This window comes from Protopterus annectens, chromosome 6.part0 (genome assembly GCF_019279795.1).
Source record: "Protopterus annectens isolate FY-2018-M chromosome 6.part0, PAN1.0, whole genome shotgun sequence".
NCBI lineage: Eukaryota > Metazoa > Chordata > Ceratodontiformes > Protopteridae > Protopterus > Protopterus annectens.
Window position 1 is genome coordinate 846,867,156 of NC_056737.1, and position 27,700 is coordinate 846,894,855.

Sequence of the window (27,700 nt, forward strand, 5' to 3'; positions counted from 1 at the left end):
TTGGAGAAGTTTTTCATGGTGGTCACTTTTGCGGTGGTGGGGTGGGGCAGTGGGAGGGATGTGGAGTTTTAAGGTGATTAGCTTGTGGTCAGATCTAACCAGGGAGGTGTTGACTACTGGTTTAGAGCAATGGTCGCTCATGTTAGTAATGGCCAGGTCAAGGATGTTGCTACCTCTAGTGGGGCTAACAATGAGCTGGTCCAGGGCATTGGAATTAATGAATTCCAGGAAACATTGGGCAAGTGTATTGGTACAGGAGTAGTTTCCCCAGTTAATGGAGGGGTAGTTGAAATTGCCCAGTATGAGAGTGTTAGGTTGGACCCTAATATTCTCCAGGGTGCTTAGGAACATGGAGTGAGAGTCTTGAGACATGATTGGGGACCTATAGCAGACTATGACCTGAATTGGTGTCTTACCCAATGTTAGCTGCACCTGAAGTATCTTAGATGTGTTATGTTGGGCTACCAGTCTACAGGTGTGCACATCCATTATGAATATGGAAACACCACCGCCTTTGGAGCTTCGGTTCAAGTTCTGGGGCCGAAAGGTGTGGAATGAGTTATAGCCTGCTAGTGCAGGGGTGTTTTCTGCTGCCTTTAACCAGATCTCTATTACAGCATAGATGTTGATGTTCTCCATTTTAAGGAGTGCTTTGAGTGAGTGCATTTTGAGATTTAGACTTCTAGCATTGAGCAGCATGAACTTCATATTGCATTTGTTTGTAGCTGTTATGGTGGTAATTTGTTCTTTGGAACACTGCCTAAAAAAGGCACTATAGGGGTGGCAAGAACCTTGGCTAGTACCCAGAAGCCCATGGGTGACAGATGCAGGCTATCTCTGTCAAAACATCGAGGTCTGTCAATCATGTCATCCCAGGCAGACAGATACTGGATCCCCTTAGAATGACACCAGAAACTTAGCCAATTGTTGAAATCAATCATTTTCTGCTTGTACTGTGTTATCATTCTGGGTAAAGGTAGGATGCTGCTTAGGGTTAGGGTCATACCCACCTGGGCTACATAATCCGAGAGCTCCTCCATGTCTCTTTTCATGTAGTCCAGTGCGGTATGTCTCAGGTCATTCACACCCACATGTACAATGACAGAGTCATATTTGTACCTGTTGTTGAGGAACCTGAGTGCATGCATTATGTGGTGGATCCTGACACCTGACAAGCAGTTGACTGTTACTTTCTCCTTATTCAACCTAGTGACGGGGACATCAGTGTGCCTCACTATTGAGTCACCTATGACTAGTATGTTAGGCATGATGTTTTGTCATAGGGGCTTTGGTTGAGTGGCACACTGTTTAGGAGAGTTATGTGTCTCGTGATTAGTGTCGTGTTGTGGTTTGGTAGAACAATATAAGGAGAGTATTATGTAGGTTTTATCCATCTTTTGTAAAATCTCAGCACAAAGTATAATTACAATAATATTGGTGCTATTTCAATGGAAAAGATAGTAGTGAAGCACATCAATGAAAGATATATCAAAATTTACTCATACAGGTCTCCTTACAGTTGCTCAAAGTGAAACTGCTTGAGTGTCAGCAGCACAAAGCAAAAAAGATGAAAGGTATAATGCAGAATGATGTTTTCCATAGGAAATCATTGTCAGTACACACATAGAAACCACACCAACAATGATTCACTTGTTTTCGGACATTTCTCCCTTCTTAAGTTGATGCAGTCATGCTGTTGCTGTATGTAAGTTTTGGGGATGTGGGCTTGACCCTCAAATCAGTGGGTGGGTTGCAGGGGGCATGCCTTCCTCCATGACATAATTAAAATTCATTTGTTCTCCATTTTGTGTTTGGGGCATTTTTTTTTTGGTGTTTCAGCTTGTTCACTTTGAGGAACTTGGCATTTTGTTAGTCATCTGAGATTTTTGATAAAGTAAATGCAAATCTGTAATGATGCAACTCCTTTTTTGTCTGTCACTTACTTTTGTTATATCAGGTGATATAATTTGTAATAATATCGCTCACTGATATTGTTACAAAATAAACTTAATGATAAAGTTCTATACTATGGGGTATATTTTTCATGTTTTATATTTATGTATGTGTATATATATATATATATATATATATATATATATATATATATATATATATATATATATATATATATATATCTACATATATATTCATACACACATATATATATATATATATATATATATATATATATATATTTTTTTTTTTTTTTTTGGAGCAGAATATGTTAATCAGTGACGTAATAATGGATGTCATGAGATGATATTTATCAGCATGCTATGTAAGGTAAAAATATGTTGAGAGTTATGTATTGTACAGCAAGAAAACAGTAGACAGACAGATAGTATGGCAAGTGAAGCACAGAGATATAATTCTCAAGGTTTCCATCTCTAATATAGAAGGTATATTACAAGTAGTGCTAAACCAGTGAAATTGAAACAACATAATACATCAGCTAAAAAGTTAAAGCCCATGTGAGATTCATAAAAATTTACAAAATATTGTGACCAGTGTGCACCACATGCTGTGTATGGGAAGAGAGTTGGCACATACCCAAAAGATAAAAGCGGGTATGAGAAGGGCTCCAGTCAGTGAACTGGTGCCAAGTATGTAGGTCATCATAATGTAGCAAGAATATTTGCCATAAATCCTGAATGACTCCATCAACACAGGTGACTCTTTGCAACAGAATATTCTGCAGCCCATCCTACAAGGATTTCAGAGATCAGTAGCAGGGTGGGCATAGAACTATATACCAGATATGTAACATCTGTAATGTACAAGTGACTGTTATGACCTGAGTAGGTAGTCATCCTCATGGAAAGAATAGTTATATGGATCTTAGAAACTAAAATATTTCTAAGTGCAGTGAGGCATACTGTTGACATCTCCCAGGCATCAGCATCATTATCCTCTCATAGGTAAGAAACATTCCTTTTTTATACACAATGTCTTGTGAAAGAGCATAAACTTTCTCAATTTCCCTTCAGTACTGATGCAGTATCATGCAGGATTTTGACAGAGGTACAGGGCTACAGTAATGTTTTATACCATAAATTGCACCTGTAGTGGCAACAGGGCCCCATTGGTTCCAGACAGAGCAACACAATGTAGTTAGAAAGGCTGTATTATATCACCTGTCAGATTGTATGCAATGTGTTGAATAGTTTTGGTGCTTATAGTATGCCTCTTTCAACAATCTCAAAAAACAAATAAAAAAATAAAAATGCATGATATTCAGATCCAGCAAGTGTGGCAAATAATTTACTTTGGTGATTTGTATGAGCATTCAGCCAAAGAACAAAATCATGCGTACCTCTGGGTGATGGATATAACTGCAGTGCATATATTGTACACCATAAAAATAGCATACAGTGTTACACAGGTATCCACAAACATCTCATACCATTTCAGAAGACTATGGTGTAATCATTTCTTTGCTATAAGCAAAGCAAGCATATTTTCATTTCAAAGATAATGTCACCTACACTCTGCTCTTATGACTAATGACAATCCTGTGTCATTTCTGCACTGTGACCAAGGACAGATACATTACATCTTTAGTTAGATATGGCCTGTTGGACAGTGTGTGCTTGTCCTTGTGAGAGGACAAAGTCTCTTCCCCTCTCTCAGATTTACTGAAGGTTAACCAACATGGAAACTAATGGAATTATTGTATATTGCAATCTACTTCTTCACTAGACTACGCATATATAAAGTGTTCTGGGTAATTAGTCTGAAATACTCTATTATTGCTTACATTTCCATTTCTTTTGTTTGTAAAATGTTTTGTGTTTCACCTGAGTTCAGCCTGAAATCAGTCAATATTGATCACTGCACTACTCTAGTAAACAAATATAAATAAATAAATAAATAACATGGTTCATTTGTCTTGACAGAACTAATGGTGATACATTATGCAGCCCTTGAAAGGCTAGTCAGATGATCTCCCTCAGTTCCTTTCTGTACATTATTATGATATGCAGTGAGATGTCTATGTCACTGCTTTCCACCACACTGAGTGGAATGACAATGATATATCAAAGAGTGTGGCATGGGCTGCATTTTCTATGGAACATGTTACACACATGGCAGTGTATGCTAAAGCAGTAACAGTCAACCATTATTGCATGTTTTGTATTCGAGATAGTATCAATGTGTATGGAATGGCATATTCTAATTCTGTATCTCCCTTGAAGTAGATGATAACTCTTTACTGTGGTTAACACTGCAGTCAAGAATCCATGTGTTAGGTACATATACCTCAAACATCATGTGGGAGTTTGTGTTCTTTGTATGGTACTGATATGTCCAGCCACAACATGTTAAATAACACTCTGTTTTACTTTCCTTACCTCGTGCAAGTGGTTTTGCTTTGGCATGCAATGTATACCATGTGCTATTGTCACTGGTTCTGTGGGTTACCTGTGGTATATATTGTGTTGTGTGCTAACATCTGGCTCAATAGCCCACAGATATAATTTGCAGTATGATTATTGCTATTGTTGTTTCTTTTTTGGATAACTGGAGATTTTCTGAACCTTTCCATAGCTGCATATATGGTGTGCCTAAATGAGTGTAAATCTGCCATCCATTGATGGACTGACATAATCTACAAGATTGTTTCTCTGTCTCGTCCTTGTGAGTGCTATGTAGACTCTGACTCCAACATGACCTTAAATAGGTTAAAGTGGACTGCAGAAAAAGAATGAATAAATTAATACTTTGTCCTCTCTTAAACTTGGTGAGTGGTGTATCTGTATAAATCAGTTTTCTTCACTTTAACAAAGTAGATTACAAGTATTTTCATGAAAGTCATAACAGGGAAATAGACACAATGTATAGAGTTGCAACATAAAATGGCAGATGTTTTGTGCAGAAGAAGTTATGCTCCTTGATTTTCATGTCATTAAACATGGAATTATTTAATTACCAGTAATCATAAAGCCAGAACTGTGGCTGAGTCATCTAGTGCCTGTACTGTTCTCCTGTAGTGCCACCCACTCATATCAGACAAAAGGTCTTCTCATTCTCAAGGTCGATAACTAAAAAAAGGTTCTTCTACTTAGTGCAAATATAAAAATTGACTTGCTGCATTAAAATCAACACACAGTATGCGCTTCAGCAGTTCATCCATGACCACAACTGTAGTATCAGCGTTCACTTCTGAAGCCATGACATCCTTAGCCTGTACCCCTATACCACTGATACCTTGCAATTATGTCTCCTAACAGCTGGTAGCCAACAAACAAAGAAGGACAATAGTAGTGGTAAATAAGTTGTGAAGACACAAAAGTAAATCCAAAACAAACCTAAGGCTGAAAAATGTCAGCTATTAAAATTATTATGATATATTCAACAAAAAACACAAACAAAAAACAGAAAAGCTTTCAGACATAGCCCTTCCTCAGTGCAACTCAAATAAACAATTAGCAGCATTAAATTTAAATAGGAATCATTGCAAAAATTCATGTGACACAACCTTCCAATCATAAAACTGCAACAATGAAATATTTGACCATAACTTAATCACATTCTTCTTTTGGCTTTTTTGCAGTTAGGGGTCGCCACATTGGATCACCTGTCCACTTATGATTGGCAGTGGAGTTTTACGGTGTCGAGTTACCAGCCCAATGCCCAACCTTCCACAGAAGGCACACACACGCATGCACTCACGCCTAGGGCCAATTTTGGAGTGTCCAATCCACCTACAGCATGTCTTTGGGATGTGGGAGGAAACCAGAGCACCCGGAGGAAACCCACATGACCACAGGAGGACATGCAGACTCCAGACAGAAAGCACCCCAACCATGGATCAAACCGAAGAAACTCTTGCTGTGATGCAACAATGCTAACCGCTGCACCACCGTGGCAACTCACCATAACTTAATCACATTCATATCAAATAATGAACCATAGCAGATACAATATATATATATATATATATATATATATATATATATATATATATATATATATATACATGTAAAACAGAATTTCATATACACAAAAAGTAAGATAAAATGTAACATCTTATATAAAACATCTTAATTATTTATACTACATCTGTTTTTTCACTAAAATTGGCTTCAAACTAATGGTTGTATTAACCACTGGATATCTGTCAGCTTTTAACCTTAAAATCCAATTCTATTGTATAACCTCTAAAGTATTATTTAAAGTTCCCTCTCTCAGGCTTCTGGTGACAATATCAATAGCTCTAAATTTAAAATCATGACTAGGGCCGTATTCAGATATATGGGCAGCTAAGGCATTTGTTAAAGCATTTCTTCGTATTTCCCATTGATGTTCAATAATTCAATCTTTCAGTTTTCTATTACATTTTCCGATATAAAAGACTGGACACTTTGTGCACATTGCAAGATAAACAATATTCATGGTATTGCATGTTGCATTAAAATAAAAAGTATATTCTCTCATTGATTTTGGATAGATAAACTTACTTTCAGCAGCAAAAATATGTTTGCAACAACTGCAGTTATAACATGGAAAAGTGCCTTGTTTTCTAGACACTATTGATCTTTTATATTACAATCATGTATAACGCAGTCTCTGCTAAAGATTGCTACAATTTCTATAGGCAAATCTTGGTCTAAATCAGTAATACATTCAAGTTCCGGCATAGCCTTCAAAAATATGCCAATTTTTTGCTATAATATTTCTAAAATCAACAGTTCTAATACTATTTGTAGTGACATACCTGAGTTTATTATTTTGTGTTACCATTCCTATATTGTTTTCATTAGATATTTTCTTATTACTAAAATATGGCTGAGCCTCACCTTCCCTATCTTGAATTACCCTGTCTCTAGCTTCAAGTAGTTTACATTCATCATATCCTCTGTCTATACATTCTTGGATCATTTCTATAATTTGTTTGCAACATTCATCCTATTTGGTATCCAATTTACTTATTCTTAATAAGTCACTACTAACTATTCCCCTCAAAACATGGGGTGCATGCATGCTTCTCCTATGGGTATAGCAATTAACATGTACATGTCTCTTATAAACCCTGGCATTAATCTTTCCCTTAGCCTTCACTATTCTTACATCCAAAAATTCAATCTGGTCTGATGAAAATTTCAATTTAAACTTTAAGAAGCTAGTATACTCATTTAGGTATTCAACAAACCTGGTCAATTCATTTTCCCTACCCTTCCATATAGGAACACATCATCCACAAAATGGATATGAAAAAGCAATTTCAAATGATGTTCAACAGAATTATCATAAATAAACTGCTTTTCCCATTGGTCTAATTTGGTCTAATACTATATTCGCATAGCAGTTAGCTATTGCAGTTCTCATTGCTACTCCTGATTTTTGGTAGTGTAGTTAATCATTAAAAATAAAGATATTATTCATCAAAACTGTTTTTAACAACTGAATCATATTATTTATACTTCTACTATCCATATCAGAACTTTGTTGCAAGAAATTGTGTATAGCATCCAATCCATAATCTTTAGGAATAGCTGTAAATAAGTAGTTTATATTAATGGTTGCCAACAAAAAATCAAGCTTAGTCTTCTGCTCATACCATTCATAAAATGTAATAAAAAATTGCCCGTGTCCCTGATATAACTCTTACTTGTATTTGCTATACTTCCTAATAATGATTGCAGATAAAGGGAAATGGGTTCAGTTACCCACCCCTTCCCAGAGACTATGGGTGTCATGGGGGGGGGGTTGTAGCAAACTTTTATGGCCTTTTGGTTACCCATATAAAATCAGGAGCATTGGACAGGGTGCAGTTTGATAATTCAAAAGATCAATTGATATATCATTGCTTAACTGAATTTCGTAAATTATCATATTGACTGCAGATATATATTTTTTGCATCCATCATCTCCACTTTCATAAATGTATTTTCATCAGAGGGAAATTCATATATTAATGCTAAATAATCTCTAGTATTCAAAACAACTACTGTATTGCCTCTATCTGCTTGTTTTATGATAATATTAGCATTGCATTCTATATTCCTTAATGCTTCACTTTCTTTAAGTGTCAAGCTATAAAATTTCCTCTGCATTTTGCTATCATACAACTGCCATAGCTTCCATTCACATATACTCTCAAAGTCCGCTACAACGCAAAAACTGCTAGGTATAAATGTACTAGACTTCCTGTGACCTTTGCTATTATTCTCGGTAGTGCTATTAGAAATTCATTATAAATTAATAACTCTCATAATAAACCTTCAAATCAGTTAGGGCCTCAACGATAGTATCCATGCTCGAGAGTATAAACTGTAAACCTTTGCTTAACACAGAAACATCATCAGCAGATCATCAGTGGTTAATTCCAAGTCTGGTAGATTAATATTACATTCACTGATTTGAAGCTATGGCAGTTGTATGATAGCAAAATGCAGAGGAAAAGAAGCTGGTAAAGGTGGTGCAGTAGTTGTTTAGAACAATAGAGATTATTTAACATTAATGTATGCATTTCCCTCTGATGAACATACATTTATGAAAGTGGACATGATGGATGCACAAAATATATCTCAGCAGTCAATATGACAATTTATGAAATGCAGTTAAGCAATGATATATCAATTGTTTTTTTTTTAATTATCTAACTGTACCCTGTCCAGCCATTCCAATTTTATATGAGTTACCAAATGTCCATAAAAGTTTGGTACACCCCCCATGACACCCATAGTCTCTGGGAAGGGGTGGGTAACTGAACCCATTTCCCTTTATCTGCAATCATTATTAGGAAGTATAGCAAATAAAAGTAAGAGTTATATCAGGGACACGGGCAATTTTTTATAAAATTTTATGAATGGTATGAGCAGAAGACTGAGCTTGATTTTTTGTTGGCAACCCTTAATATAAACTCCTTATTTACAGCTATTCCTAATGATTATGGATTGGATGCTATACACAGTTTCTTGCAACAAAGTTCTGATATGGATAGTAGAAGTATAAATAATATGATTCAGTTGTTAAAAACAGTGTTAATGAATAATATCTTTATTTTTAATGATCAACTATACTACCAAAAATCAGGAGTAGTGATGGGAACTGCAATAGCTAACTGATATGCAAATATAGTATTAGACCAAATTAGACCAATGGGAAAAGTTGTTTATTTAGGATAATTCTGTTGAACATCATTCAAAACTGCTTTATCATATCCATTTTGTGGATGGTGTGTTCCTATATGGAAGGGTAGAGAAAATCAGTTGACCAAGGTTGCTGTATACTTAAATGAGTGTACTAGCTTCTTAAAGTTTAAACTGAATTTTTCATCAGACCAGATTGAATTTTTGGATGTAAGAATAGTAAAGGCTAAGGGAAAGATTAATGCTAGCATTTATAAATGTACATGTTAATCACTATACCCATAGGATTAGTAGGCATATACCCCATGTTATGAGAGGAATAGTTAATAGTCAATTATTAACAGAGTAAATTAAATACCAAACAGGATGAATGTAGAAAATAAATACTAGAAATTATCCAAGAATTTATAGACAGAGGGTATAATGAATTTAGACTACATGAAGCTAGAGACAGGGTAATTCATGATAAGGAAGGTGACGCTCAGCCATATTTTAGTAAGAAGAAAACATCTAATGAAAACACCATAGGAATGGTAACACAAAAAAAAACTCAGGTATGTCACTACATGTAATATTAGAACTGTTGATGTTTGAAATATTATAGCAAAAAATTGACATATTTGTGAGGGCTATGCCAGAACTTGAATGTATTATTGATGGAGACCAAGATTTGGATATAGGAATTGTAGTAATTGTAATCAGAGACTGTGTTACTTGAGAGGTGAGACAGGTTTGTAATGTAAAAGAATAAGTGTCTAGAAAACAAGGCACTTTTTGCATGTTAGAACTGCAGTTGTTGCAAACATATTTTTGCTGGTGAAAGTAAGTTTCTCCATCCAAAATCAATGACAGAATATAGTTTTTATTGTAATGCAACATGCAATACCATTAATAGTGTTTATCTTGCAAAGTACATAAAGTGTCCAGTCTTTTATGTAGGAAAATGTAATAGAAAACTAAAAGACCGAATTATTGAACATCAGGCAGAAATACGAAGAAATCCTTTAACAAGCACTTTAACTGCCCATATATCTGAATATGGCCCTAGTCACGATTTTAAACTAAGGGTTATTGATACTGTCACCAGAAGCCTGAGTGGGGGGAATTTAAATAATACTTTAGAGGTTAGAGAATAGAATTGGATTTTAAGGTTACAAACTGAAAAAATATATAGGGGTTAATACAACTGTTAGTTTGAAGCCAATTTTAATGAAAAGCAGATGTGATATAAATAACTAAGATATTTTATATAAGATGGTACATTTTATCTTACTTTTTGTGTATGTGAAATTCTGTTTTACATGTATTTATACATTTGTATCTGGTATGTGTTATATGAATGTGATTAAGTCATGGTTAATTATTTAATATGAATGTTATTAAATTATGGTGAAATATTTAATTGTTGCAGTTTTATGACTGGAGGGTTTTATCACATACATTTTTTAATGATTCCTATTTAAATGTAATGCTGTTAGTGGTTTATATGAGTTGCACTGAGGAAGGGCTATGCTTGAAAGCTTTGTTGTTTTTTGTTTGTGCTTTTTGTTGAATAAAACTTCTAACAGCTGGCACCCAGGGCCACTAATGCCTTTACTACACCCTACTTATGTGTCTGAGATATAACATACTGTTTAGACTAACAGGTGACTGAACACATAGTATCAACGGAATGCCTTTTTTGCTTCTTATAATTTCTTTTGATGTTTATATGTTTATAGGTAGTTACTAGACATGTTGTCCAGTAGACCACTGAAGAGCCTAGCCCAATTCTCCAGTTACCCTAAAGCACTACCTGATAAATGACTTGCTCAAGGTCACACAACAAGCAAATAAAGGCAGATGAAATAAAACCCTGAACCAAAGGAACCCGCTCATCAACGGCATCCCCTGTGGTAACAGCTAGACTTCTGTAAACTTGCACATAGGGCAGCTGTCTCATTTACCCCATCTTAGTTGTATATCTTCACACATCAACAGATCTAATAACATCAGGAAAAATGTCTGAAAGAATAGCATTTAACTACTTCAGAATTATTTTTTTTCCATAATACGTTTGTCAACAACCAGTCAAATGCTCTATTTTAAAAGTAAGCTCTTGAAAAAAATATAACTTTAAAGAATAATACAATAAACACATGAACCACCAGTCCAAAAGGCACACCTTATCACCTTATTTTGTTAGTTAAGCATTTTTGTCAAAAATCACAGACTTCTTTAGAACTAATACCAAGGTAATACAGCACTGATCTCAAAATCTTCTGTGATGGCATCTGCATTAAGCACTGTGTTCTCTAGATTGCATAACCAGATAGGTAGGGGGGTTCTAATCTCACAACTGTCAATGTATGTGTGTTGGTGGGGCCATTGCATCACTAGAGGATAAATTCAACAAGTGGGCTCATTTGAATCCCACTCATAAGGAACATTTATCCCTAACCCAATTCAAGTGTAACTTGAACAATTGGATGGGGAACAAATAATTCATCCCTATTTGGCACTTATGTCTGTAACTGACACAGGCCACTGGCTGTAAACATTTCATCTCACAAGCCCCTGCTTACAGTTATCAAGGGTATGAGAACTTGTCAGAGATTCGGGATGCATGGCTAGGCTTAAAAAAACCCTTGTGATCATTAGCCTTATAAATACCTCTAAATCTATAAAAGAACCTCTTCAGTCAGCCGTTTCTCTGTGGTACAGAGTGATGGAGCCTTATCTATAATCCAGGTGACCAGGATTCAGTTAGTAGCCTTAACACCAGAAGACACAGGCAGGGAGATGAAGGATGGAGTAGGTGTCTTGTTCTCTTGGAGTTGGTAAAAGTTGTACCCACTCGGTGGCACACTAAGCAATGCAATTTCCATGGTGTTCCCAGGAGAATCTACCGATCATGCTTTGAGGGAACAAGAGTGCTTGGAGAGAATGCCCCTTGCTTAAGTGAGGGGATTTCTTCCATGGCCAGCCCATTGCATGTCTCCTTTCCCACTCCTTGGGGGTGTGTAGATAGTAGGCTTACTGCAAAAAACTCAAACCACCCCTAATGGTTAACATAATGATGGGCCTTCCTAATAAACCCTTACTTTGCTGATGGGTAATGAGTGAAACAATTACTGGTTGGGAGCTGATGACTGACAGACAGTGGGGATAAAATATGCAAAATATATATATATATATATATATATATATATATATATATATATATATATATTTTTTTTAGTCACATGACTATTGGTTGAAGATTATTCATGTCAAAACCTTATGAAAAAGATCTTTAACAAGTTAATTCTTTGCCTAAACATGCAATATTAAATACAGAGCATGAATGCATAAAACAAGCAATTTAAAAACCTCATGAAGATATGTCAGTTCAAAATAAAAAAAACAGCGCCAATTCTAGGAAATTTAGTGCAAAAATAAGTAAATTTACTGGCTATCCTACTTTTTACAACAGACTTTTAAGACACAGCTAGTATTTATGTTTTCATTAAAATCTGGCAGCTGGTGTACAGACAGCCTAAGCTTCCATTCAAGTTCTTTTTTCTGAAATACACAATTGAAATTGCCTCCTCTATGGTAAAAATCAATGTGATCAATCACAAGACCTTTGAATGGTTTATAAATACCTCAAGAACACATTTACAAATAATCCTCTCATCTTTTGAAGCCATATGGTTACAAATTCCTTCTGAAGACTTAGCCATGGTGGAAGTTACTTTCTTCTTTCCTTTTGTGGTATCACAACTAGATGCCGTACAATCAACATTCCCATCCAAGAAGTTCTCCCCTTTTATAGTTTAGAATAATAATTAAGACCATTTTAAAGCTATATCTTGGACATTTGGAAGAAGATAACAGGAAACTATAGTTATTCATTTAGCATGTCAATATCCTGTGACATCTTTGATAAATTCTACTTCATCTTCCAGCCAATCTTCTGTAACCCAGTCTTTGCATAGAATATGTAAAGGGCAGACTACATCTTTTTTTTCTTAAATTTTATTTTTCAGTTTTCAAATACATTTGAATGAATTCCATAGTATTTATACAGAACATCTTAAATAACTATGTACACTCCTTACATTAACTTGACACTATAACAGACCTTAATGCATACCGTTACTTTATAAGTATGTCCAATCCATTATCAGAGTGTCTGATCAATTATTGTACAGTGTCAATCAACGATAAGACTTTTCTCCAAGGGTTGTTGTTAAATGGCTTTGGATAAATTCTTAGTTCTTTAATTTTAATTTTAAATAATGCTGTGGTCTTCAGTAGGCTGTATAAGTCTTTCAAAGTTGGTATTGTGTTTGTATTCCATCTTCTTGTTATACACTTCCTTGAAATTGCAAGTGTAGTCCCTACTAGATACATGTTTGACCTATTCAAATGAGGATCTTTGTCCACATTTAATAATGCAAGAACTTTAGTTAAATAAAATGATCATTAAATAAAGCTTGCAGAAAGTTTTTAATACCATTCCAAAATAGTTTAATTTTAACACAATCAAAGAAAATGTGGTTCCAATCTGTATTGTGTACTTGCTCACATCTCCAACATATTCCTTTTATAAAAGAACTAATTTTACTGATTCTGTCGGGGGTTAAGAATGCTCTGTGCAAGCATTTCCAATTAAAAACTTATCAGTATTGTAAAAAGGATGTATATTTTATCTATAATAAGATATTTGCTTTAATATCTTCAGTTAACTGTATTGAGTGTCCGTTACATATTTCCAATATGATGTTGTGGGTGTTGTTTTATAGTTTATCAATATTTTGTAAAATTTTGAAATACTGTTTCCCATGTCAAAGTCATTATATATGATTTCATATATGTATTTCATAAATTTAGGTAGTTCTTTAAATAAAGAATTGTTAATTATTCTACATAAATCTTGTGAATATGACAGAATAAAGTTAGTCCGTCCTGTTGTGGAATTTTGTATGTATTTTTTTTATTTCTTGCATATCTAAAACTTTTAGTTCTTTGATCCATTGGAGCCAACAAACAAATCCTTTCTGTTCCCAGAAATTATTAATTTCTCTATATATTTTATGTGGAAAGTTCTTTGGGACCATAAATGGTGTTAAAAGATCAAAACAGATTTTTAAATATATATTTGCATTAATAATTTTTCTAAATTAGTCAATATAATAATTAATCGTACGAGTTTTAGTGGTTTTAGTTATGTTATACTGCATACTAATACATAATATGTACCATGGCAAATTGTTTTTATCTGTTAATTGAAATGTTTTTTGTAAATCAAATTAATTTATTGATATTACACTTAGTAATTCTTTCCAATTTGCAGAGTAATTTGAACTTATCCAATCTGAGATTGTTTTAGATATTGATACTTTTATATATGTTTCTATATCAGGAAAGTTTAATCCTCCCTGTTTCCATGGTCTGATATGATGTATTAAAGCTATTCTGTTTCTTTTGGGAAACCATAAACATTTTATTAGGCATGAATTTATTTCTTTAAGTGTATTCATTTCTGGTAACAGTTGTATTGCCAAGGCTATGCATAGGGTCTTGGGCAGTAAAACCATTTTTATTAACTGTAATCTATCTTCAAATGTTAATATTATTTTGTTCCATTTTTCCACAGAGATTTTAATTGTATTAATGATATTATTGTAGTTTTTTGAGACTACTTCATTATTATCCTTGCATAACTCAGTTCCTAGATATTTTAAGATAGATTCTTGTTTCCCTATGATGTGATCCTCCTTAGTATGCAGTTCTTTTTTATTTAAAAATAAAAATTTTGATTTTGATTTATTGAAATGGAGTCCTGAAGTCATGTGAAATGTGTCAATTTATATATCTAGTTCTTCTAATGTCTCTTTGTATTAGATAATGTTAGTAATATGTCATCAGCAAATAGCATTACTTTAGAATTGTATTGTTCATAAACATCTATTCCTTTGATTTTTATATTGTTACGAATTGAATCTGCCAATATTTCAATAGCCAGAGCAAATAGAGTCGGTGACATGGGACATCCTTGTTTAGTGCTTTTTGTTATATGTATAGATTCAGAGGTAAAAGGACCTAACTTGACATATGCAAAATTATTTGTATAAATATATATATATATATATATATATATATATATATATATATATATATATACATATATTCTTTAGGAGATGAACAAAGGATGCAGGAAATTCAAATAGCATTAGGATTTTGAATAAATAGTCCCAATTTAGGGAATCAAAGGCTTTCTCTATATCTAAGCCAATTATGAGTGTTTATTTTCTATATTAACATAATCTATATGATAAATTATCCTTTTAATATTGTCATGTGTGTGTGTCTATGATGTATAAATCCAGTATGATCATTATTTATTGTTTTAAATAGTGGTATTTTCATTGTGTTAGTTAATATTGTCATAAATATCTTATAGTCATTATTCAGTAATGATATAGGTCTATATGAGGTGCAGAGGTTTGGGGATTTGTTTTCCTTTAGGATTGGTGTGATTAAGGAATATCTCCAAGAGGGTGGTATTAAAACTTGTGACTGAATTTCTAATAGAGTTTTATGGAAGAGGGGTAGTATCTTTGAAGGAAAAAGTTTATATATTTCTATAATTATGCCATCTATATCTGGAGCTTTATTATTTTTACCCTATTTTATTGTATCTGCAATTTCTTTGTAGGATATGGGTGCTTGCAGATCTAGTTTTAATTTTTCTGGTATTTTTTATATTAGAAGATTTTTCATCTAGATTTAATTGATCAATATGCATATTTTCTTTTAGGAAATGTTCCCTATAGGGATTTCTATAGGCATCAAGAATGTCACCTATATCCAAGACATTTTTCCCTTTCTTTTCATGAAAGTTACTTTTAATGTTATTAGTTTTTAACTGTATTTTGATTCTTGTGGATAAATTATGTAGCTATTTGGGAGAAGTGGCCAAGGTATTCATTTTTAGTTTTTCTAAAGCTTAACTAGCTTTATATGTTAGAATTTCATTGTATTTATTGTTTAATACTTCTACTTTCTTTTTCATTTCCAAACGATTTTGATTTTTTTCAGCTTTTACTGTTTGGATTGTAGATCTAATAATTCAGAATCCCATTCTCTGATTTTTTTTATACCAAGTTAGGGTTTTACCATATATGTAAGCTTTTAATGAGTCCCATATCATTATTTTGTTATTCTTTGTGGTGTAATTAATATCTTAGAAGAACTGTAATTCAGATAATAACCAGGATTTGAACTCTTTTAATTTTAGTTATATATGCTGGAATTCTAGAGTTAAAGATTAATCGTTTGTACCCATTTTGAAGTTTCACTATCAATGAATTGTAGTCTGAAAATGGACAGGGAGTGATTGAGAAATTAATGATTTTAGAGTGTAAGTCATGGGCAGCAAATATTTTATATATTCTAGTTTGGGTACCAAATATGTGATCTTGATGGGAAAACAACAAAGATTTATCTTCTTTAAATTTGAAAGTATCTACAAGATGAAATGATTCTACCCACTTATTTAAAGCTTCTGATACAGATGTATGCAGCAGTCTTTTATTTGTAGTTTCAGAAATATCAAATATACAGCTAAAATCTCCTCCTAATAGTAAGTTGCCTTTATAATTATTGGAAATTAAATCCAAGTATTTATTAACAGTTCCTGTTCCAATGCCTGGGAACCAGTATAGATTGGCTAGAATTCATATTCTTTAAACAAAGACAAAGTCAGGTACCACAGAAAAGGAATTCAGTACAGCCTTGCAGTTCAAAAATTGATATGGTTTAATAGTAGTTTAAAAAGCATGAACACATTTAAAATCACAGCATTTTCATCTTGTTCAGTCAGACTTCATCAGATACATAAAGCTTCAGTTAAAACACACACACACACACACACACACACACATATATATATATATATATATATATATATATATATATATATATATATATATATATATATATATATATATACATATATATATATATATACTTCAAAATGTTCCACCAATTAAAACCATATCAAATACAAATTCTCAATCTTCCTAATTGATTATATCTAAGGTGAAACTTGCAAAGTGCCTTGTGCATTAAAGCATTAAAAGTGCATAAAATAAATTACACATTGTAAAAGCATAAAGAACATTTAAAAGGTGACAGTATAAGAAGGTGACAGCACAGAAAAATAACATAGTATTTCACAGCTTAACATATTTAACTAAATAAAAAGTTTGATTCTGTTAAAATTCACTAGGGTCCATATTCTATTATATTTAACTATTACTAATGCCATACTGCGGTGGTGGTGCTGTGGTGGCGTTGTCGCCTCACAGTTAGATGTTGTCCGTTCGATTTTCAGTTAGAGCGTCTTCTGTGTGGCAACATGCTTGAATGGGCGTTCCTTCATTGAAGGTTGTACATTAGGCCCGGCAAGCCAGCACGTAAAACTCTACTGCCAATCATTAGCGGACCGGAGTTCCGCTGTGGTGACCCCTAACCAGGAAAAGCCGAAAGACGCAAACAAACAAACTAATGCCATACGGCCTTCTTTAGCTTCATACTTATCAATGATTTCTGGGTTAATCACATTTGTTTTCCATAAAATTGCTACCCATTTTGTCTTTGCCTTATACAAGTGGATTGCACCAATGTCATATATTCCGTAGGATTCCATTTGTAATTGTCATTTGTTTTGAAATTAGTTTCTTGAAGGAAGACAGTTTGTGCTTTGTTCAGTTTTAAATATTTTAGTAGATTTGATCTCTTGCTAGGATTGTTTAAGCCATTGGTATTTAAAAATAATAAAGTTAAATCCATCTTAGGTTATTTAGACTATGTATTTTTTGTTTTATTGTGACTATTAAACATTTTCCTCTGATAACTATAAAGTATATGCTTGAGCTTTTAAAGTAAATTATCAGTTTTATACTTTGTTTACCAATAAAGTAATGTTTTGGTAGGGCAGGCTAGTTCTCTCTGTTTGTGGGCTTTATGAAACAGAGAGAAGAAACATAATTCAAAGTTTGCAGGATGCTCAAAGTTACAACAATACAACAAGCAACTATGTTTCAAGACAAAAAAAAAAAAAAATATATATATATATATATATATATATATATATATATATATATATATTTATATATATATATATATATGTGTGTGTGTGTGTGTATTTTATATATATATATATATATATATATATATATATATATATATATATATATATATATATGTGTATATATACAACACACACACACACACACACACACACACACGTATTATATATATATATATATATATATATATATATATATATATATATATATATATATATATATTAGAAAGGCTCACCCAGACTCTGCTACACTTTGCTGTGAAGAAAAGGTTAGTTTGCTTTTTATTTGTTGTAGTTTGTATTAGTTTATTGCCTTTTTATATTTTGAATACTGTGATTTGTTTTCTTTACCTTGTGTTTCACTTGTATTCTGCTTTTAACTGCATATTAAAACTTCAGAAGAGACCACAGCTCTGTCTCTTGTGAGTCAGGCAGAAATTAGAACTGATCATTTAAGGACTCATACATAAGATAGAAGAGGTCACTTAAGGTTAATCATTTGTGAACTGAGGGGGTGGAGCTTGGAACTAAAACTTCTATTTAAGGGGTAAAATAAAACATTTCAGTGCTTTATTAGAAAGGCTCACCCAGACTCTGCAACGCTTTGCTGTGAAGGAAAGGTTTGCTTTTTATTTGTTGTATTTTGTATTAGTTTATTGTCTTTTTATATTTTGAATACTGTGATTTGTTTTTTTTTTACCTTGTGTGTGTTGAGTCAGGCAATTTTTTTTTTTCCCACCCGACCAGCCTGTTGCTATTCTGTTCTTAAATACCACTGTCTTTCTAGTTGCCTACCTCTTATGTTAATTTGACCATATACTCATTTCCTCTCTGCTTTCACTGGCTTGTGTGAGTAAGCACAAAAATTATCATTTTATGAAATCACTTCCCTTCAACTATTTAAATATATTGGCCATCTTACTGTATTCCATAGTACCAGAATACAAAATTGATCACCCCCTTTCAATCTATCTTGCTGTTTTAAAAATAGTGACTCTCCACTAAAACTTAACTTTTTAGACAGGTAAAACTTAAGTTACCTACTTTCATATCTAACTTCTCTAGTGCACACTGCAGTGTTCATCTTACCTTTAAACATCCCTGTGACTATCACTTGCTCTAATACCTGCTGAAAAGTACTAGGAAGCCTTAAACTGACACAAACACTCAACTCTCATTATTAATAAGGAGAAATTAATCATAGGCACTAAACAGCCTATAACTGCAAAGAACCTTGCTAAGGGAAGGAAAAACAGCTCCTGTACTTTTCAAAAAAAGCACCAGACCAGGCATGTCCAAGGGTCAGCTTCCGGTGATTTCTCCTGTCCACCTGGTGAATCTGGGCATACTGGGGAAATGCAACAATTGCTTCATATACACAGACAACCCTGTCCTCCTACCACCCAACATGACAACCTGTGAGAGATGCACTTATAGCCAAAGTGGATGCAAAGCTCTCTCCACCCAAGATTGTGCTAGACAGTCAAGAGGAGAATGTTAACACCCGCACTACACCTCAAGCAACACATAGCCCTTCTAAACTCATACCACCAACACCGACTGATAGCAACACTAAATCCACATATGCAGGGGCCCTTAACTGTAACTTGCCCAAGCAACAAGGACCTCCAAAGCTGAAATGCAAACTAAAACCAATCACAATCAATGCTCACAACACAATTGTGCCACCCAGCAACACCCCCTAAGGCAAGACAACATAACTAACACTTTAGTCAGAGGTGACTCTATAGTCAGGCACACTGATGTCCCACTCACCAGGCTGAACAAGGAGAAAATTATAGTCAGCTGCCTGTCGGGTGCCAGGATCCACCACATAATGCATACACTCAAGTCATTCCACAACAAGCACAAATATGACTCTGTCATTGTCCATGTTGGAGTGAATGACTTGAGACGTACCTCTCTGGACTAAATGAAAAGAGACACGGAAGAGCTCTTGGATCATGTGGCCCAGGCAGGTATGATCCTAGCCCTGAGTAGCATCCTGCCTTTGCCCAGAATGATACCACAATATAAGCACAAAATGATTGACTTCAACAATTGGCTAAGCTTCTGGTGTAATTCAAAGGGGATCCAATATCGGTCTGCCTGGGACGACAAGATCGACAGACCACAATGCTTTGCCAGAGATGGTCTGCACCTGTCGCCCTTGGGATTCAGGTTACTGGCTAAGGCTCTTGCCACCCCTATAGTGCCTTTTTTAGGCAAAGTTCAAAGGACAAAACCACCACCGTAACAGGTACAAACATGCAAAATCTGAAGGTAATGCTACTCAATGCTAGAAGTCTAAACCTCAAAATGCACACTATCGAGGCACTCCTTAAAATGGAGAACATCGATATCTGTGCAGTAACTGAGACCTGGTTCAAGGCTCTAGAGAGCACCCCTGCAATACCAGGCTACAACTCTTACCACACGTTTTGGCCACCAAACCAGGATCAAAACACTAAAGGTGGAGGAGTGTCCATATTCACCAAGGATATTCACACCACCAGGCTAGTTTCCCACCACAATGCGTCTGAAATTCTCCAGGTGTAACTAACACTAGGTAAGACTGCAATCCAAATTGTAGCTTGCTACAGATCCCCCACCATGCCCCAAGAGTCTCACTACACCTTTCTAAACATACTGGAAAATATTAAGATACAACCAAACACCCTAATACTGGGTGATTTCAGCAACCCTGCCATTAACTGGGAAAACTACTCATGTACCAACACCTTTGCCCAATGGTTCTTGGAATTCATAAATTCCAATGCCCTGGATCAACTAATCCATAGTCCCACCAGGGGCTCCAATATCCTAGACCTGGTAATTACCAACATGGGAAATCGATGCTCCACACCTATGGTCACCCCCTCGTTGGTCAGGTCAGACCATAAGCTAATCACCCTTAACATCTACATCCCACCCTCACTCCCCAGTAAGGAAACCTCCATAAAAAACTTCTCCAAAGCCAACTTCATGCTACTCAAGTCAGAAGTGACAAACATCATGACACCCATGCAGACGGGAACTGAAAGTTTGACTGCTGAGTCCTACACTAAGGCACTGTATGAGCACATCCACACATGCATGAATCATGCCATCCCAAATAGAACCAAGATGCTTTCCTCCAAAAAAAGAAAGCCAATTTGGTGGTCCCTTGCCATAAACAAACTTTACAACAAAAGGGAGAAACTTGCAGAAAAGAGGAAAATCCCATGATGCAAAAAACTCCCTTACCAGCCTCAGTAAGAAGCTGAGATCCATCGTAAAATCCTCCAAAGCTAGTTACGAAAATAAAATTGCCAAAGATTCCAAAGACAACCACAAGGCATTCTATAACTATGTCAAGAATCTAAATGGCAATGCTCAGATCTGCTCTGAGCTACAACAGAATGGCATTAAATATACTGATCTCAAGGATATTGCCAATATCCTGGCAGATCGATTCAGTGCCAACTTCACCCCCATCTCACCCCCTAAACGGCCCATCTCAATACTGGAAGATTGCCAAATTCCGCTAATAACGATCACACAGGTAAAAACACACTCTCCAAAGCTAAGAATGCAGCATCAATGGGACTAGATGACATCCCGGGCTGTGTACTACATGAACTACAAAACGAACTGGCACTTCACCAAAGTGTCCTGTTTAATCATACCCTCACCTGAGGCTTTGTGCTCACTGAGTGGCGCACAGCTACAATTATCCCACTCCACAAGGGGGGATCCACCTTGGATCCCGGGAACTACTGCCCCATCAGTCTGATGAGCCTGGTCTGCAAGGCCATGGAACGTATTATCATGGAACTTATAAACAAAGATATTGGCAACCTTCAAACACTGGACCCCACCCAGTTTGGGTTCGTGAAGGGCCGATCTTGTCTCCTGAACCTGACTGACTTTTTTTAATCAGTCTCCAGAGCTGTGGATGAGGGTAAGGCAGTCCTCACAGCCAATCTGGACCTCGCCAAGGCCTTTGACACCATCCCTCACTCTGGAATCATAGATAAACTTACTAAGCTGGGCATTAATCTCTACGTCACTTGATGGGTTGCCAACAGGCTTACTGACAGAACCCACACTGTAAAAGTAGCTGACTCCAAATCCAGCTCCAGACAAGTGACAAGTGGAGTACCTCAGGGTTCAGTCCTGGGACCGCTCTTGTTTGGTATCTACTTCTCTGAAGTACAGGCCAACACTAAGGGACTCTGGCTAACAAAGTTCGCAGATGACTGCAAACAGGGAGCCATTATTGAATCCCCAAATGATGTGGATACTTTACAAAAGGGCCTTACAAAAACAGATGCTTGGTGCCAGAGCCATGGGCTCAAGCTCGATGCCAAGAAATGTATAGTTATCACCTTTGGGAAAAAACATGAACCCATGAATTACCACATAGGTGGCAGTACACTAAACACCAAAAGTGTGATGAGACTTAGGGACACAGGTGGACAGTGGTCTCACCTTCAATAACCACATTGCCATAACAGTCAGGAAATCCTTCTATGTGGCACACCTCATCACTAAGAGCTTTTCATCTAGAAAAAAAGGAGGTCATTGTCCCACTGTACTCATCCCTCATTAGACCCATTATAGAATACAATGCCCCATTTGGTATGTACCTCTCAAGACATCTGCAACAACAGGAAAGGCCACAGAAATACCTCACTAAAAGAATCACAGGCCTAAAGCAGATGCCCTCTGCTGACCACCTTAAAAAACTCCAGCTATACTCTGTCACATATCGTCTACTCAGAGATGATCTCTGCTTAACGTACAAGGCCATGTCAAACCCAGAGTTGATAGACATGCTACACTTAAAGAAATCCCAGTCCCTCAGAGCCACACTCTCCACAGATCTAAACCTTGTCATCACAATAAACAAAACATGCTGGATGGATAGGTTCCTGACCCAGAGACTCCCCAGACTCTGGAATAGACTGCTCATACATGTCAAGCAGAGCACCTCCTTGGCCCTCTTCAAAAGGAACCTTGACGATTGGATGGAAGAATGGAAATTCACCCTGGGGATCATATCAGTCACCCTGCTAGACAAGGGTTCAGGGAAGTAAATAGTGTGTGAAGAAATAGCCAGGGAATTGTTATGGCTAGGCTTGTATAGGCCCTAGGGCCGATAGCCTAGTACCAACCTATGAGCCTATGAACCTATATATATATATATATATATATATATATATATATGTGTGTGTGTGTGTGCGTGTGTGTGTGTGTGTGTGTGTGTGTGTGTGTGTATATAAATAATCTTATTCATTGAAACATTCTTATTTCAACATCTGTTTTGTCCACCTGCTTTGATTGACAGAACAGATGGCTGACAGGTGTTTCAGATCGACAATCCCCAGGTTAGGGGAACATGCCCTTACCCCGCAGATTGTGTGATCTCAGAGTTTGTATATATAATTAGAAGGTAGTGTAGGGAGTCTTTCCACTGCAAAAATGTTGTTTGTTATTTTGCTGCTCTGAAGTTGATCCTTGGAAAATGCACAGAATAATGTAGATATTTTTCTGTCAGTCTTAATGTCTTAATAATTGGAACACCAATATTCCAGCTATTTGACTTAAAGGAATACATCTTTATATATATGGGAGCACTGAATTTAGTTGAAACTATCTTTGGTCGACATCTATATACTCAATGAAATTTGGTCAGCAAAGCAGATGGTTGACAGATGTGCGAGATCATACAATTCTTGGGGTTGGGGAATATGTCCTTTCCCCAATATTGTGCAATCTCAGAGTTATTGCATATATAATTAACATAGGTTGTAGGGCTGCAGGGGGGCTTGCCCCTGCAAAAAAGCAACTTTTTTTATCTGTTTTTTACTTTAACTTTTGCATGCACCAAGGTTTTTACTTGGCACATCTGTAGTAGTATCAACATTTGCATTTTTGATGTTTTGTGGTCAGTGTTTTGAATGTCAAAATTTGGGTCTTTCATTTTAATTCAGTGGATATATACATACACTGTGAAATTCATGAACAATCGTGTAGGTTCCATGCACAGCCTTCACAATGTTTATGTGCTAGTGAGATGAGCAGCAACATTAATCGCGTATGCATGCTGCTCATTTATGCCCTTAAAAGTAGAAACAAGTTATTTTTATGTTTAGCAACAGTGTTGGCCACCAGGAAAATGTGCTAAGCAGCACGTGCACACACAACAAACAAACAGGCTTACCTATGGGGAAACCTGTTACGTGTGCTCACAATGACAGCACAAAGAGCTACATTAGATAAATAATGCATGTTGTACACAGGCAGGGGGAATGTACTGTGTACATAAAAGTAACATATGCAAACAGTAATAAGTAAGGGGATGTGAAGCAGCAAGTGCAACTACAATACATGGGTTTCCAAGCAGGAAAAGTGTACTGAGACAATGTGCACAGAAATCAAAGAGATGTATACAGAAATATGTAAGAGGAGAGGATACATTTTCAAAATCTTGTATCATAATTGATGTGAAAGTGCTTATTTCAAAAAGACAATTTTGTAATACTAAAATTTTGCAATATGTTTGTCAGAATAATAACCAAGCAAATATAGGTAAATACAAACAAACATTATAGCATGTGACAGATGGACAAATTCACATTGCAACAGAGGGAAATTACATGACATGAATGTCATTGATATGCTGAGTTAAGATGACAGTTCACAAGGACAGTACATATATTATGGGATATTTACACAGCATGCATTTCATCAATATAAGATGTTATAAAGTAGAAATGGCTCAGAAGGCACAACCTACTTTTGCAAGAATTGAATTCATCCCATCAATGTCATTGCTGACCTGTGTATTAAATGTGTATGCCACAGAAGGAGGCCTAACACATATACAAGGAAGATCACCCTTGACAGGAATTATGCACCTCAATATTCTAATGGTTATGTGTCCTACATGCAGGTGTTTGCTGTGTTAGAAATGTGTGAATAGAGTGTGACATAGGTAATACCCTTGCATAAGGCACTCCTGCCCGACAGTTATTGTGCAGATAGATAAGAAGAGATGTAAACACCACACCATGATGTGATGTATTCCCCACAGCTGTGTATTTTCAGCAACTGCCACAGGAAGAAGTAATGGGCATTATGTCAAAAAAAAAAGAAATGTGTGAATTAAGAAAGGATCCCTGAGAATGAATGTCATATCAGCATGTCAGACTGATGGAAATTAAATGAGTATGCTCAGGCTCACACAATTCTGATCAGTCCTATATCAATGTATTATGATCAAGGAAGATTTCTCTGTAGGTCTGTACACATACCACCCAAGATTTGGAGCACACTTTTGCACACCACAGGACTCAAAGCATGTGCCACAGCACTCTCACCATGACATTAGCAGAACAAATGTCTACTGCCATGAAATCAAAAGCTACATTCACATATGCTCAAACTGCGGTGGTAGTGCTGCTGCGGTAGCATTGTCGCCTCACAGTAAGATGTTGTCCTGTTCGATTCTCAGCTAAAGCATCTTCTGTGTGGAGACATGCGTGAATGGGCGTACCTTTGTTGAAGGTTGTGCATCAGGGCTGGCAACTCGGTACGTAAAAATCTACTGCCAATCATTAGCAGACCGGAGTTCCACTGTGGTGACCCCTAACTGGGAAAAGCCGAAAGATGCAACAATTCACATATGCCCAAACAACATATCAAGGGATGTGGGTGGTGGTGCATGGCTGTTCTTAGTTGGTGGAGCAATTTGTCTGGTTAATTCCGATAATGAACAAGACTCCGCCATGCTATCAAGTTATGTGGCCCCGTGCAGTCGTCTCCAACTTCTTAGAGGAACAAGTGGCTTTCAGCCACATGAGATTGAGCAATGATAGGTCTGTGGTGCCCTTAGATGTCTGGGGCTGCATGTGTGCTACACTGAATGGATCAGCGTGTGTCTACCCTTGGCCAACACGTCCAGGTAATCCACTGAACCCCAGTCGTGGTAAGACTGACATGATCTAATGGTTGTTTTGGGATGTCAAAACATTCACACAAAGTGAAACCGTATGCTATAATTGAACATCAAGCTGTAAAACTCATTCAAATAACAATCTGGCTATTAATCACATTTGCCACAGTGAAACTGCTATCACTGCTGTTGAACTTCACCTTATTAAATCATTCAATCAGCTGTACTGAATTTGCCATTAGTTTTTATCTTCTAAAATTGATGTGGGAGGCCTCTGTCACTCTATACATACAAAGAGGGTTGTCTTTTATGCAGAACAGTTAATGACACAAATGCTTAGAGTCACTCAATGTGGTTTGGAGCACTTGCCTAAGAGTTGAGAAAATCAACACTATAGTTGGATCAATGAATGGGCCATGGTATAAGTGCATCATCAGTTGTCATGTGTGGTTATGTGAAAACATTACATCATATGTATGAATCAAAGAACATGTGTCCCTGTAATTACTCAGAAAGAATCTTGCTGTATGTCAGACAACATTGCCTGATACTAGGTATACACAAACACACCTGTAGCCCCCTGTTGTTGTCACTGTGATGGTAGAGCAACATTTATGTCCAATGTAGATATAATCTCATATTGGAACACATGCCTTTCTTAGGCAACAACATACATTACATTGGGTCTATATTATAATATTAACATCTTAAAATGTCAAATCTCACTTGTTCAACACAAAAATGTTGAACTCCAAGGTTCCAGAATGGCCAAATCACTTATTTCTTTCCAACAGAAAGAAATCGGTTGGCCAAACACCAATACCACACAAAAACAAATATATTTATGTGGGCGGCTTCATCCCCACACCCCCCAATGTGGGAGGCTATGCCCCCCAAACTCCCTAACTAAATATTCTAACTCTGAGACCACACTACAGTCAGGGAAAGGGAAGGTGTAACAGAACGGCCATTTGGGTCAGTGATTTGGCCATTCGGGAACCATGGAGTTTGACATTTTCGTGTTGAACAAGTGGGATTCAACATTTTAAGATATCGATATTATAATATAGTCCCCATTACATTATCTCATGTCCTCAGTCCTGAGGGGCTGCTTCACTACAGCTGTGATGGAATGGCAATCTATTCAAATGAAAACATCAGTCTTCAATACAGCCTTCCTAAAGGAAATATACAATAAATACTTGTAACAATAAAAAACATCTATACACAAACATAGCACATACAGGTGATACATTTAGCAACATGTGCACTGACTGTAAGCAATGACATTGGGATTTGAGCTATATGGCTAGTGTGGCTATGACTTTGTAAATTGCAGTGACGGTTGGTGACTTCAAATCAAAGGGGAGCTGCAGAAGACATTTGAATGGGTGGGGCCAATGAGAAGAGGTGTGACCAACTACAAAGGGACAGGGGTATGTTCAAAACTACAAAAACTGGGACTTTAATTAAATATGCTGCCCTGGGTGCCAAACTGTCATTATGAGAGTACAATCAAGACAAAATGAAGTGTAGAAGAAA